Below are 14,425 nucleotides of genomic sequence, written 5' to 3' on the forward strand. Positions count from 1 at the left end.
CCTCCCCCTCCCCCTTCAACCCTCAGTTCGTTTTCCGTATTCAATAGTCTCTCAAGTTTTGTGTCCCTCTCTCTCCCCAACCCTCCCTCTATGTTTTTATCTTATTTTTCTTTCTCTTCCCCAAGTTCATCCGTAAAATTCGGCACTGTTTACGACTTTATTTTACCTGCACTCAGGTACAGTACAACATTAGCTCTAGAAATAAAGGGCAAAAAACAAAGATGATTCGAGGCATTTCAGTTCATCCAGCACACATCCAGACCAAAAACTAGTCTCGTTTTGTTGTTGTTGGGATCAACTGAGGGGTCGTCTGACTTTTCTGGTGTGCCAGTGTCCAGGGAAGGGGTCGAGTCCTGCTCAAGTCTCCTCTCTAAGAAGAAAGATCCACAGAGATTCACCAATATTAACAGTTTCCATATTTGGTTTATTTCTCTCTCTGTCTCTCTGTCTCTCTCTCTCTCTCTCTCTCATAGACATGTGCACCCACGGTATTTTTTTTTCCTGAACCATTTGAGGGTAAGTTACAGACATCATGTCCCTTCACCCCTAAATACTTCCATGAATATATCCAAGAGCAAGAACATTAATGTAACCTCAGCATAGTTGTCAAATTAAGGAAATCAAACATAGAGCCAATACTATTTTCTGATTTATTGTCTACATTCCAACCTCCCCAATTATTTCATTAGAGTTGTTTACAGATATTTTTATTTCTAGTCCAGGTTTATACATTGCATTTGGTTTTCATATCGCCTTAGGGTTTTAAAATTTGGAACAATTCCTCAGCCTTTCTTTGTCTTTCATGACTTTGGCATTCCACAGCTTAGTTTTCTCTGAGTTTTCTGATTATTCGATTCAGATTATGCATTTTGGCCAGAATATCCCTGAAGTGATTTTGTGTTCTTCTCAGGGCGCCGTATCGTGAGGCATGTAACGTGGGTTGATTTCATTTTTGATGATACAAACATCAATCCTTTGTTAAGATGATGTCCACCGGCTTTTTCCATGGCTAAAGTACGATTTTTCCTGTTATAGTTGATAAGTACTTTTGTGGGAGATATTTTGGACTTCTATAGATATCCTGGTCCTTATCAAACTTGCACCTAGTCTTGCCTGAATCATCATGCTGATTTTTAAATATAGATGATATATATCCGTCTGTATAATCTGTGGGGCATAGGACAGAACTTTAATCGAGTTTTATAATTCTATTACATTATCCTTGGCAGGTGAAACGGCTGCAGAATGCCATTTCTGAGGCAAGCCTCAGACTGTTTATTCAGCAGACTGACAAACAAGCCAGTCCGCGAAAGCTGCCAGAGACTTGCTAACCAGACCTAGAAACAACCCCAGGGGAAGAAAGAACGGTTTCTAGCTGCGACCGGAGCCTCGTACGTCCGCAGGCGGCGGCTTTCCTGCTGCTCAGGGCCAGCACGCCTTGACGAGGAGGGCCCTCCAGATGAGCCGCCAGTATTTTTAGGACAGGCAGGACCCTTTATCGATAGCTTGCGGATTTACTGAATGGTTATTTGACAGTGTGCTTGGTCTCCAAGGCTGAGGTTCGGTCCTAGGGAGAAGGCTCAGTTCTTCATGAAGAACTTTGGACCTGTGAGGGGCGTGTGTTGGTCACCCCCACACTGGTGCCCCCCAGTGCCGGGCCCTGAAGGGCAGAGCGGTCCCTCGCTCACCTGGGCAGCTGGCCTTGGGTTCTCTCTGGCTCGCTGCATACAGTGCATTTACTCCCCTCAAATGAGAACATTTGTTTTATTACTCACCGGTCCTGTGTGGTATGGCTCCTTGATACACATCGTGTGAAAAAGTGGTGATTCAGAAAGAAGACCCTACATTGGGTGATTTGTCAGTGACAAAGTCCTGCTGGTTTTGTGGCTCCAGGTTGGAATTCTTCTCACAGCTAGGTAAGAGGACAGTTATTTTCACCCATTTCTTCACTGGCAAGGAGAGTGAATGCCCATGGGCTTGCACAAAGATTTACATGCAACTAGAGTCCCCATGGCATTCGTCATATAAAGAAAACTGATGACCGGAATAAATGTTCCTCAAGCTAAAAAAAATAGCTATTATGATGGCAAGAGAGGAAACCTAGTTTTTTAATTGAAATATCATTAGCATGCAACGAAACACATATATATCTTAAGTATTTGCTGAGTTTCGACAGTTGTATACATCCACGTACCGTCACTAAACTGAGACAAAGAACATTTCAGTCATCTCGGGAATTTCCCTCCTGTCTCCATCCAGTGATGTCTCTGCCCAGAGGCAGCCACGACTGTGATTTTTATCACAGCTTTCCCCCACAAGGTATCCATTATTCTAACCTGTATCTCAAAAGGTGGTTTTGTTTGTTTTTGATCTTCCTACAAATGGCATCATATAGCATATATCCTTTTGCGGACTAGTTTCTTTCTTTCCTTCCTTTTTTTTTTTTTTTTTAATTGAGAGCGAGAGGAGGGCACAAGTGAGCGAAGGCAGAGAGAGGCAGGGTTCGAGGTCTTATGAAGCAGGGCTTGACCTCCCCCAAAGCGGGGCTCCAGCTCACCTGAGGCTGACTTGAACTCATGAACTATGAGGTCACGTGCAGTCTGGTTTCCCGACTTCACACTGTCTGTGACCTTCATCCACCTAGTGGTAACTGGTTTTTTTAATTGCTGCGTCGTATTCCCTAATATTATTTTGATCAAATTCCAGAACATCAGATGATTCCATTCAAAAATATTTCACTTGGCAACTCTAACAGGCAAGTAGTTTCAAAGGACCCTGCATCATCGTGTGTAAAAGAAATGGGCACACGTGCTCTGGCATACTTCTGATTCTCTGTGTGGCAGGGATGTTGGTGGTTTCGGTCCAGGCTGGATCTGGAACCTTCGGGGTTGGGGGCTTGCGCATGGCAGAGGGGTATGGAACGGGAGGAAAGCATTTATGAAAGTTGGTGGGGTGCTGGGGAAGGGAAGGTCACAGAGAAAGAGGGAGGAGGAGGACGACCTATCCTGTGGTCAGTTTGGGTCAGGAACGCTGCGGGCTGGGACCTTGCTAAATATATACGGGGTCAATGAGTGACAACATCCGTGACCTTGGACAGCAAAACACCCTTTCTCTACTCCTTTCTGCTTTTATTGTTGGATTTCCAGCTGCCAAACCATATACCTTGAGAAATTTATCACCTCCCCGCCCAACACACACAAAAAGAGGCATTTATTCCCTCTAAGTGTGTTTCTGTTATGGTTAAAGATTCAGCTAGCTTGCCCTAGGATGCACTATGTCTCAACCGCAAAGACCTTTGTTCCCCTTTTGTTTAAAATCCGTCTCATTCACACACCCACCCCCTCTTTTTTGTTGGAATTTAATTTGACTAGAAGAGAGTGGTCTCTTCTCCCAGGTTATTGTGACTCTGCCCGCATTCTGTCTTTTCTTGTTCATTAAAACAAGTTCTTCCCCGTTTTAATTTCCTATTCCAAAAATGGTGTGTATCAGCCCAATCCAACATGCAAATCAGTAACAGCACATTTCCTGTTCTTGGTCTATTTCCCTGTGCTTGCCTCTGTTTCTGCTGCCCTCCTGCTGTTTTCCTGCCCGTGTGTTCTTTTATTCTGTTGATAGCCTTCATTTTGGCCTGCCCTGCGCATCTGCTCCTGCAAGCTGGCCTGTGGTTCTGCACTGCGGTTGGGCGGTCCAGCGACTGGACTCTTTCCAGCCCCCGCCAAATGCTCTTTCTATAGCAGGAGGATGAGCTTAGGATGTCTTTTACGGTGCCTCGATGATATATTTTGCTTTGAGTGCAAAAGCCCACGCCAACTTGAAATGCTGTCTGTGCTCTGTATTTAATAATAATAATGATATGAAAAGCCACATAATTTTCGGGCCATCTGTGAGCAGAGCCCTCTCCTGTGGCCATTATTTTGCAATAATAGTCAAAAAGGTCTATCGATTAGATCACAAAATGTCTTCGTGAATATTCTGTTCTCCTAACATTTTTTCCCCCCCATTTGCTGTCATGTATCGTTTTTCCTTCAGTAGAAGTAAACTTTTAAAAATGGGAATGGCAGCGGATGACCAGGGTTAGTGTTCTTCAAGCTAAAGAGGAAAAACAAAAACACTGTTGTGTTGGTAAGAGACTAAACCTAGCTTTTATTGAAATATACTTAGCACCCAACAAAAGGCAGATATTCTAGGCATTTGATGAGTTCTGACAGTTATATACACCCGCACCCCACTGCCAAAGCACGATCGCCAACATTTCCACTGCTGGATTGCCCCTGTCTGTCCGTCCAGTCAACTCCTGGTGCCCCCATGTAGCCACTGTCCTGGCTTCTGTCACCATAGATTAGCTTTGCCTGTTCTTGACCACTGTGTAAATGCATTATGTGTGCGTTTGTGGCTGGCTCTTTTTTTCTTTTTTATACCTAGTGTGTCTCTGAGATCCATTCACATTGTGTGTTACCTGTAACCCATTCCTTTCAACAGATGAATAGTGGTCTGTTGGGTGTTTACATGATGTTTTCCATTCTCCTGCGGATGGGTTGTTGGGTGGTTGGGCCTACTTTGAACAGAGTTGCTTGGAACACTTGTGAACCAGTCTTTGCACGGGTGTGGGAGACTCTAAGGTGGCTCCCAGTGGCCCCTACCTCCTGCCTTTCACACTCTTGCATAGGTTCCACCCTCTTGGTGCAGGCAGGACCTAGGACTTGCTTCTAACCCATAGAATGTGGCAAAGGGGATGGGATGGCGCTTCTGTGATGGCCTTTCAAAAGATTGTATCTTCCATCTTGCTGGCAAACTCTACTGACGTTCTTGCTGGCTTTGATGAGGTCAGTGCTCTGTGAGGAGGCCCGCATGGCAGGGAACTGAGGGCAGCCTCTGGCCAATAACCAGCCAGAAATGGAGGCCTTGGGCTCGGGGCCTGCAAGGAAGGAACTGACTCCTGCCAGCAGCCACATGAACTCACAGCTGGGTCTTTTCCCCAGTCAAGCCTCGGATGAGACCCCAGCCCTGGGCGGACCCCCTGAGGGTAGTCTTGTGCTAGATGTTGAAGCAGAGGGCCCAGCTAAGCTGCGGTGGACTCCTCACCCACAGAAGCTGAGACACGAACTCTGTGCTGTTTAAGCTGCTAAATTGGTGTTAGCATTGCGCAGCAATAGATACCTAACAGCGTGGGCTTACGTTCTTATTTCTCTCGGACAAATATCTGGAAGTGGAGCGCCTCGATCACATGGTGGGTGCACCCTGAACCTGTGAAGAAACTGCACGCTGTTTCCAAGCGCTTGTGTCTCTGACACTCTCACGAGCTGGTGTGAGTTCTGCTTGTGGTTCTGCAACATTTTGTATCACTGGCCTTTTTGATTTTCCGCTTTAATGGGCTTGCAATTATATCTCCCTGTAGTTCGAATTTGTGTTCAGTTGATGACGAGTGAAAAATAAACCTGTTTTAACCAGTTGAGCACCGTGTTCAAATCTTGTTCTTCCAAGAGAAATACATCTTGTTCGTTAGCTTCGTTTGTTGCTGTTATTTGAGATACACCGATGAGAAGAAAGGGTTCCTATCTTTAGGAAACTCGTAATGAAAGGAAAACATCAATATATAATTACACATAAAAAATGTAATGGGGACTGGGGGATGTGAGGTGTCGGGTACAGGAGACAAATGAGTAATTCAGTGCACTTGTCGCTGGCGAGGTAACATGCATCACCACGCCTAAGGCAGACGCTCAGGACCTTTCAGGTAACGATAAGGAGTCAGGCTTACAGACTGGTGTCAGGGGAGGGGCTGAGCTGTAGAAACAAGCAGTCCACCGTATTTCAGTGGCTTAAAATAATAAAGCCTTCTTTCTTTTTAAAAAAAATATTTTCTCACTGGGGCGCCTGGGTGGCTCGGTCGGTTAAACATCTGACTTGGGCTCAGGTCATGATCTCGCAGTTCACGTGTTCCAGCCCCACGTTGGGCTCTACGCTGACAGCTCCGAGCCTGGAGCCGGCTTCGGGTTCTGTGTCTCCCTCTCTCTCTCTGCCCCTCCCTGGCTCACGGTCAGTCTCTCTTTCTCTCTCAAAAATAAATAAACATTAAAAATTTTTTTTTAACTTTAAAAAATATTTACTCATTTTTGAAAGAGAGAGCATGAGCAATGGAGGGGCAGAGGAAGAAGGGGACAGAGGACCCACAGGGGGCGCTGCGCTGACGGTGGCGGGGCCTGGGGTGCGGCTGAACCCATGAACCGTGAGATCATGACCTGAGCCAACGTCAGACGCTGAAGCGACCGAGCCACCCAGGCGCCTGATAAAGGCTGACTCCTTGTTCACATGCACGTCCAGGGTGGGTGGCTCTGTGCACCCTTGTTGTTTTCATTACAGAACTCTGGGTGACAGAGTATCCACCGGCTGGGGTGCTGCCCGTCGCTGAAAGCTTGACAAAGCTTGAACAAATTCCCTTTGGAGCGTGTTCCCCCTTTTGATGGCAGGAATGACTCAAGGGCAGGGTCACATACAACATACAATCTCATCATTACCTGAAAGAGACGAATCTGGATTTCGGCTACATCGTATGATGCTAAACGCAACGCCTCTCCCCACCCCCACCACGGTGTCCCGAATGATCCCCGAAACACTATTGTTTCATTTCCTTACCTGCTCCGTAGCTTTTTTTATTCTATTTCTGAGCCTTAAATATTCCCTTATTTGTATTTCATCAGTATGGCCCAGATATCTCATGTAAAAAGAATTTATTTAGCATGCCTGTTTGTTTATATACAGATGAGTGTTTTCAATTTCTTCCTTCCCAGTTCAGAAAGCTCTGTTGGTAATGAATTTTCCTTAAAGTAGTACAAGATTGGAAAATAAAATAAGCTTCAACACATTTTCCAAAATAATCAACACAAACCCAATGTGAGAACCAAACAATTATTACCTTCAGAATTAGCTCCAGATTATTAAAATGCAATTAGGTTTGGAAAAGTAACCCGGCAGGGGGCCATGTTTATATTTTCTCATTTTCACAGTAAATTTTCTCAGTGTATAGGGGATGCCCCCCTCCACATTCTTCTTCCTAATATCTGAACAATACCCAAGACTCCAGGGTAAAATAATTGGCTTCTTCTTCTATTGACTCCAAAGATACCAATCTGATAATGATCAGATAGTCAGATACAGTCAGGTATCTGTAGATATAGGCCTGTAAGTACAGGCCTGTAGATGTGTTGTATGTGCTTCACCGTGTTTATAACCTAAAAAAATTAGCCACCAATACTTAAACATGTTTTTAAAATTTTTTTTAAAGTATTTTTGAGAGAGAGAGAGAGCATGAGCTAGGGAGCAGCAGAGAGACAGGGAGACACAGAATCCGAAGCAGGCTCCAGGCTCCAAGCTGTCAGCACAGAGCCCTACGTGGGGCTCAGACTCACAAACTGAGATCATGACCTGAGCCGACCTCAAACACTCAACGACTGAGCCACCCAGGCGCCCCAATATTTCAACATCTCGCACAGGAATTTGGATTTGCAGCTTCTCCTGGAAAACTGGAAGAACCGGCAACCACGGGCTCCCCTCCCCTGTGGCAGCAAGTGGCTGAGTGGTGGCTCCCCTGTGCCCACTGTCCCCAGAGGTGCTTTTTCACTCCTATGAGTTTCCTGAGGGCTAAGAGGAACTGGGGCATTTCTCAACAAGTCTTTCCCCTGGATTCTCGGCATCTCTCCAGCCCCGGCTGTCAGAAGCCTCTGGACACTAGAGCTGCCTGCAGGGCTAAGAGCAGCAGGGGGCAGTGAAGTCTGCTCCGGGCGGCGCCCACGTTCCCCGCCCCGGTCAGGGGCTTCAGGCAGCGCCTGGCTTGCCTCTCTGCTCCCCTGCTTGTCACAGGGACAGCCCGCCTCTAGGGGGTCCCACGAGATGCGCAGCCGCTCAGAGCTCCCTGAGGCTCTCCCTTCCCGGAGAGGCGCTTCTGGATTCCCGCTCACCTGCGGCTCCCTGATGGCAGCCTCCGCCCACCCCGGCGCCCCCTTCCCCTGCGCAGGCCCCCGAGTGGGCGTGGCGCTGCCTCAAGTTGTTATTGGCTTAAATTGTGTCGTTTGTTTGCGTAGAGTAAGTCTGGAACAGGGTCTTTGGCTCAGGAAGCTGGAAGATAAATTAACCAATGGGACAGAAAAGAGTCTAGAAACGGACCCATGCATATAGTCACCTGATTTATCAGAAAGGTAACTACAGCGTAGTGGGGACGAGCTGGTCTATTTATTTATTTAAACATTTTTTAAGTTTATTAATTTATTTTGAGAGAGAGCGTGCACAAGCTGGGGAGGGGCAGAGAGAGAGGCAGAGAGAGAATCCCAAGCAGGCCCCACACTGTTAGCCCAGAGCCCGATGTAGGGCTCAAACCCACGGACTATGAGATCATGTCCTGAGCCGAAATCAAGGGTCAGAGGCTCAACCGTGATCCATCCATGAGCGCCAAGGACGGTCTTTTTAATAAAACTGTGGGTCCACGACATATGAATATGGGGGAAAAGGTCAGTCTTTACCCCTGCCTCACACACAACAATCCAGGTGGCTTTCAGAAGACGGTCTCTGAGAGAATACAGAGGAAAACAGCCTTATGACCTAGAGTAGTGTTTGTTTATTTAGTTCATTTGCTTAGTCATGTAACCCAAAGCAGGATTGAGAGTGAGCCGTACACTGGACTCTGCTGGGCAGCAGATGCAGGAGTGAAAAGACCCAGTCCCTGCCCTCAGGGAGCACATGGTTTAGTCGGAGGAAGAGACAAGGTATAACAACCAAGTGTGACGGGAGCCGTGGCAGAGGGGCCCAGAGGCGGGGTGGCAGGAGAGAGAGCTTCCTGGAGGAGGCCAGGGGCGTATGAGGGAGGAGGCAGGGGGGGCGGGGGGAGAGCATGCTATGCAGAGAAACCAGCGTCTACAAAAGCAAGGAACACCACAGTGCCAGGATTGCTGTCCATTTCTTTAAAGCGTGTAGAAACTCTCTTGGCGTATTTGTCGGGCTCTTGCAGAGAAATATCACTTGTTTGTTTAGCAGAGTCACCACGACGTGATGCGCCATCAGGGTGGGTCTGACCGCCGTTGTACACATGGGGACAGGTGGGTTTGGCGCCCGGGCGGACTTGTTCAAGTCCACCTAGCGCTCCGGTGAGGATGGAGGTATGAGAATTCAGGTATTTGAATGCCTACCTTTGCATTCTTTCCACTCTGCCAAGCCTTTGGGACATCAGAGAGCCTCGTAGGTTTTGAGAACAAGAGGGAAGATGCTCCAAGCTGTCTCGGGGTCAGGTTTACAATTAGCCAGTTAGTGTCTTCTGGATGCCGGGGCATAGTTAAACCCAAGGGCCTGGCACACAGCAGGTTATACGGACAGGGTCCCAGAGGATAAGGGCCACAAGCATGCTGAGTGCATGGTGCCCATTTTAGCTAAATGGCTAAATGTAGGAAGGTGGCTTTGGAAGGAAATGCTCACTTGGGCGCCATGCCCAACGCCTGCCACTAGGTGGCGCTCTGATGCAGGCGTAAACAGGCCACTGGAGGGGTTTGCCGCGCTTTGGGTAGGTGACTGTGCTGGTGTCTGTAACGGAAACCAGGAGGCAGGGAGACTGGAACCCACACAGGGTGACAACATCCCCTTGCCGGCTTGCCAAAATCTGCCTTAGTTCAGTGGCAAACCCCGGCTGAACGTCCCTGGAGACCTCACGAAGTATGCATGCCCTGAAGCCAGAGAGAGACCCGAGAGTAGGCGCTGGGCTCTCGTCCCTGCCCCGTCTGCACCCCGAGGGGACCCACAGGCAGCTGGACCCCCCGCCCGTCCCCCCCGCCCTCGACATGTGTAAGACAGAGACCTGCGCCCACAAGACCCCGAGCGTGCTTGGGTGCAAATCAGCAACACCTATCTTTCTGGATTTTCTGATGGCAAAATTCCAAATGGCCCTAGTCAGACCCATCCTCCTTTTGCATCTGTTTTGTTACCCATTGGGAAGTCTGTGCGGATGACAAGCAAGCCTCTTGAATACTTTGGAACCTCAGTGTTCTCACCTGTCATGTGGGGATCATTACGGCTTGCACTTCCTAGGGCCACTGTGAGCATCCAAGGGACAGGGACAGAACCAAGAGAGCTTTGCAAACTGTAAAGTGCTCTGTGTGCTTACTACTGTAGCTCTACGGCTGGACCATACTTTGTTTGCTCTTCTCTCCTCTTCCTACTCCTGGGTACATTTATCACGTGCCAGGCAAGGGTCAAAGGGCGTCCTCGTTCAAACATCTCCCTGTGCCCTGTAAGGCGGTGCTTCTATATCCTTACCAGGCTAGTCAGTGGCCAAGGGGGCTTCAAACCCAGGCTATGGCTCTAAAACCTCCCCCCTCACCATGGTCCCATGTGGCCACATTGCTGCAATGGAAAACCATGTGCATTATTTTGCATTTTTTCTTTTATTACCAGCTGGAGGCTTAAAAGTGCTTTCCCTGTGGCTCTCACTTCTGTTACACACACCAGCAGCCTTGGGGCTCCTCTTTGACCTTAGCTGTCCTTCATTCCCCATCTACTCCCTCCTGGAATGTACTGGAAGAGGGGAGGAGGGCTGCGGGGAACACTGGAGAAGCAGGATGGGGGTGCTCTGCTCTCTGGATCCATCAGGAGCCCCGAGGAGAGATGGGGTCAGAGAGGTGTGCGGGCTCCTTTAGGAAGGTGCAGAAAAGGAAGGAATGCCCAAGGGTGCACTATAGAATCTTAGGTCACCAGCACCGGCGGAGAACCAAATGCTCTCCAGAGTGCTAGTCTGGTCCCCGAGACAGCAGGGAGCAGGCAGCCAGGGGGCTGGGCTGCCCCGAGCCTTGGGGGCAGAGGTCCTGTCACACTGGATTAAACATGAGTCACTTGTGGGCTTCTTGCTGTGCCTGGCCCCTCCTAAAGGTCGCTGATCCTGAGCGTCTGGCATTACGATTTGTACCTGCTGCCAAGTGGGATGTCTCGGGTTAGGGGTCATCTCAGAGCTGTTTTACAGGCTCAGTCCCTGTTTAAGGGGTCACAGCCCAAGACAGCCACAACAGAGGAATGCAGGGCTGTCAGGACACTCCTTGCTCTGCAAACCCGCCCTGAGCCCTGGCTGGGGCGTGGGAACCGGGGAGCCTCCCTCCAGCATCTTGGCAGGTGCACCCTCTGGTCACTCCCAGCCTGAGGCCACAGGGATGTGAGGACCCCCAGTTTGGCCCTGTGGGCTCCTTCTTGCTGGTCTGGTCTGGAAATTCCGTCCCATCTTCCCTGAGACAGGCATCGTGGCATTGGCGGCCACAGCACCCAGGGCACTGGGTATCAAAACGGACACTGATTCAAGCAGTTTCATTCACTGGGCAAAGCACTTGGGCTTCTTGGGATCTGTGATTTTTCATCTATAAAAAGGGCCAGTGTCTCCACCTTGCAGGGTTAATGATTGAATGGGACGGTATGTGTAACGCTGGGGCTCAGTCCTTCCAGCTGTAATCCCGCACGTCGCAGAGGACCATTCTCCTGCCACTCTGGGTCAGAGGGACAAAAACCTCCACCCACGGGTTGGCAGAGGCCCGGCTGAGCCCTCGGACCCAGCCTTGGCCGGCGGCCCAGGCGCGCTGCGGCTCACCGCCTGCAGGGGGCAGCAGCGGGACGCGCAGCGGAGGCCGAGCCCCCGCCCTCCCCCAGGCCAGCAGGCTTTCCATGCAGTCTGGGACAGAAAGTTCTCCTTTGCATCAGTGAATGCAGCTTGGGTCGATTTGTTTTTAAATGGGTGATGTCTGAGATTCTTTTATGAAAGCGCTTCACATCTGGCATTCAAAGAAAATCATCAGTCTAGACTCTCCGGCCTGATAGCAGCCTGTATGAAATTTGGGCCCATCTTTCCAAAGTGCCTCCCTGCTCCAAGGCTGCCCGTCGCCCTCTCTCCCTCCTTCTCTTCTTGTGACCTTTTATCTCAGCAGGAGCCCTGACTAGAAAGAGGGTTCTGGAAATGTGGTGTGTTTCTCATTAAGTTTCTGCTGCATAAAAGTCATGTGATACAAAACTCTTTTTTCCCCCCTCCCCTTTCTTTCTTTACCCTGCGTGTCTACAATAACTCCTACTGCTTAGGTTTTATTTAATTGGAGATGATTGAAGACCGAAATCTTGTTGATACGAAGATTCTAAAACATCTGTTCCTGGGCTGCTGGTGGCCTGTTGGGTTCACCTTTCCCTGGTGTTGGGATGGTCAAACAGAATCCCAAGCAGGCCGGGTTCATCTGCTCCAGACGCCCCCCCTTTCCTTCTCTTTCCAAATCTGAAAATTGCTTTCTTTAAAACTTGAGGCTTGGACTTGGAGATGCTGAGGTCGGAGGCTGCCGAGGGGGCCCTGAGGCATCCCGGGGCGGGGGGGGGGCCGGCAGGGAGTCTCCTGGCTCCTGGAAGGTCATTGCTGGGATCCAGCCGCTCCCTTCCCTGCATCTGTTGAGACAGACGCTCTCCTCTGAGCTCAGTGTCTGTGGCAGTGAAGGGGAGACAGGGAGAGACAGAGAGAAGAGGCCGCAGATCCTGATAGCTGCGGGTCTCTCTGACCTTCCCCCGGGTCCATGGCCGGACTTTGCAAGGCTTCCGCCCGGCGCTGTCTCCATGGGTCAGAGTTGGTGCAGTTGGTGTCTCGAAATAGGTCCACAGCTTCCCACCTAATGCGAAGTCCCCGGGAGAGGATGAAGCCGGGGACACCTGGGCAGGTGGGCATTCCAGTCACCGTGGTGTGAACCTCGTTTCGCCTCACCCATTCTCTTCAGTGCTCGGCCAGAGGGACTCTTCCCTCCGGGCCCTTCCCACTGGCCTTGGCAGGGAGAGGGCCTGGCTTCCATCTTCCTTTGAAGAACACTGGGGTGCCAGAGTCCTGGGTCAGCAGCACCTTGTGGTGGTCCAGGAACCTGGCACCTCCCTGGGCTGGCTCAGAGGGCATGCTGCAGGCCGCCTCTGCTCCTGGCTTTCTGCTGGCATTTGCCCTTCCCGGCTCCTCCCGGGTGTCCCATCCCCCTCTGTTCCCAGCACTCACAGAAACCTTGGTGATTCAGCCCACCCATGACAGCCTCAGTCCTGAACAATGGAAAGGAAACAAGGACCGTGGGCATCTCTTCCTAGTCTGCCTGCGTAACTCCCTGTGGGACTTGGGGCACGTCCTTGGACGGCCCTCTGTGTTTGTCCTCACTTTTTTTTTTTAACGTTTGTTTTTGAAAGACGAAGAGAGACACACTATGAGTGGGGGAGGGACAGAGAGAGAGGGAGACACAGACTCTGAAGCAGGCTCCAGGCTCTGAGCTGTCAGCACCGAGCCCGATGCGGGGCTCGAACCCACGAACTGTGAGATCAGAAGATCATGACCTGAGCCGAAGTCGGACGTTTAACCGACTGAGCCCCCCAGGCGCCCCCGTCCTCATCTTTGCAAACTGGGCGTGGATCTGAGGTTTGCAAAACTCCCAGCCCGAAGAGCCAGAGGCAGCTCTCAGCCCCTCAGTGGTCTGTTTTTCTAAATAAAGTTTTATTGGCACACAGCCCCACCTGTTACTTACACCCTGTCTGTGGCTGCGTTTGCACTGCCACAGCAGAAGTGAATAGTTGTGAGATCGCATGGCTTGTGAGGCTGAAGGTATTTCCTCTCGGGCCCTTTACAGGCAACATGTGCCAACCTCTGGTCTATGGCTTCCACGTTATTTCATTCTCCCTGGAGTGAGGCAGAGCTGTTCCAGAGCCTCCGAAATTGTATTTCACGGCGATGGGTCACTTGAATGAGGCGGACGAGGCTGTTCGGCGTCCCCGCCAGACAGCAGGTGGAGGAGTCTGTATCCGCTTGGGCGACCGTAACAAAGTGCCACAGACTGGGTGATGTAAACCACGGACAAACAGCAGATATTTATTTTCTCACAGATCTGGAGGCTGAAAGTCTGCGATCAAGACGCTGGCAAATTCAGTCTTATTGAGGCCTCCTCACCTGCTTGCTGCTACCTGGCCGTGTCCTCACATGGCCTTTCCTCAGTGCACGGAGGGCAGGGACGGAGCGTGTGAGTTCTCTGGTGTCTTTTTCTAAGGACTCTGATCCCATTGGATGAGGGCTCCACCCATATGACCTCATTTAACCTTGATTCGCTCCGTGGAGGCTCTGTCTCAAATACAGTCACCTTGGCATTGGGGTTCAACATAAGAATCTTCTTGTTTTTTTAAAATTTATTCTTATTTATGTTGAGAGGGAAAGAGCATGAGGGAGGAGGGGCAGAGAGAAAAGGAGAGAGAGAGAATCCCAAGCAGGCTCCGCACTGTCAGTACAGAGCCGGATGTGGGGCTCGACCCCACTGAACCTGAGCCGAAACCAAGAGTCCGGTGCTTACCTGAGTGAGTCACCCAGGTGCCCCTCAACATAGGAATTTGGGGTGGGGGACACAGTTCAGTCCATGACAAGATC

At 50.0% G+C, this 14,425-nt stretch overlaps 1 long non-coding RNA gene across 1 annotated transcript; it reads left to right on the top strand.

Annotated features, from left to right (window-relative positions):
* The first annotated feature begins 8,137 nt into the window (after positions 1 to 8,137).
* Positions 8,138 to 14,167, top strand: LOC115291046. Its single transcript, XR_003908384.1, has 2 exons — positions 8,138 to 8,192; positions 13,641 to 14,167. It is a non-coding gene; the product is annotated as an uncharacterized LOC115291046 (long non-coding RNA).
* The last annotated feature ends 258 nt before the right edge of the window (positions 14,168 to 14,425 follow it).

This window comes from Suricata suricatta, chromosome 5, assembly GCF_006229205.1.
Source record: "Suricata suricatta isolate VVHF042 chromosome 5, meerkat_22Aug2017_6uvM2_HiC, whole genome shotgun sequence".
NCBI classification, from domain to species: domain Eukaryota; kingdom Metazoa; phylum Chordata; class Mammalia; order Carnivora; family Herpestidae; genus Suricata; species Suricata suricatta.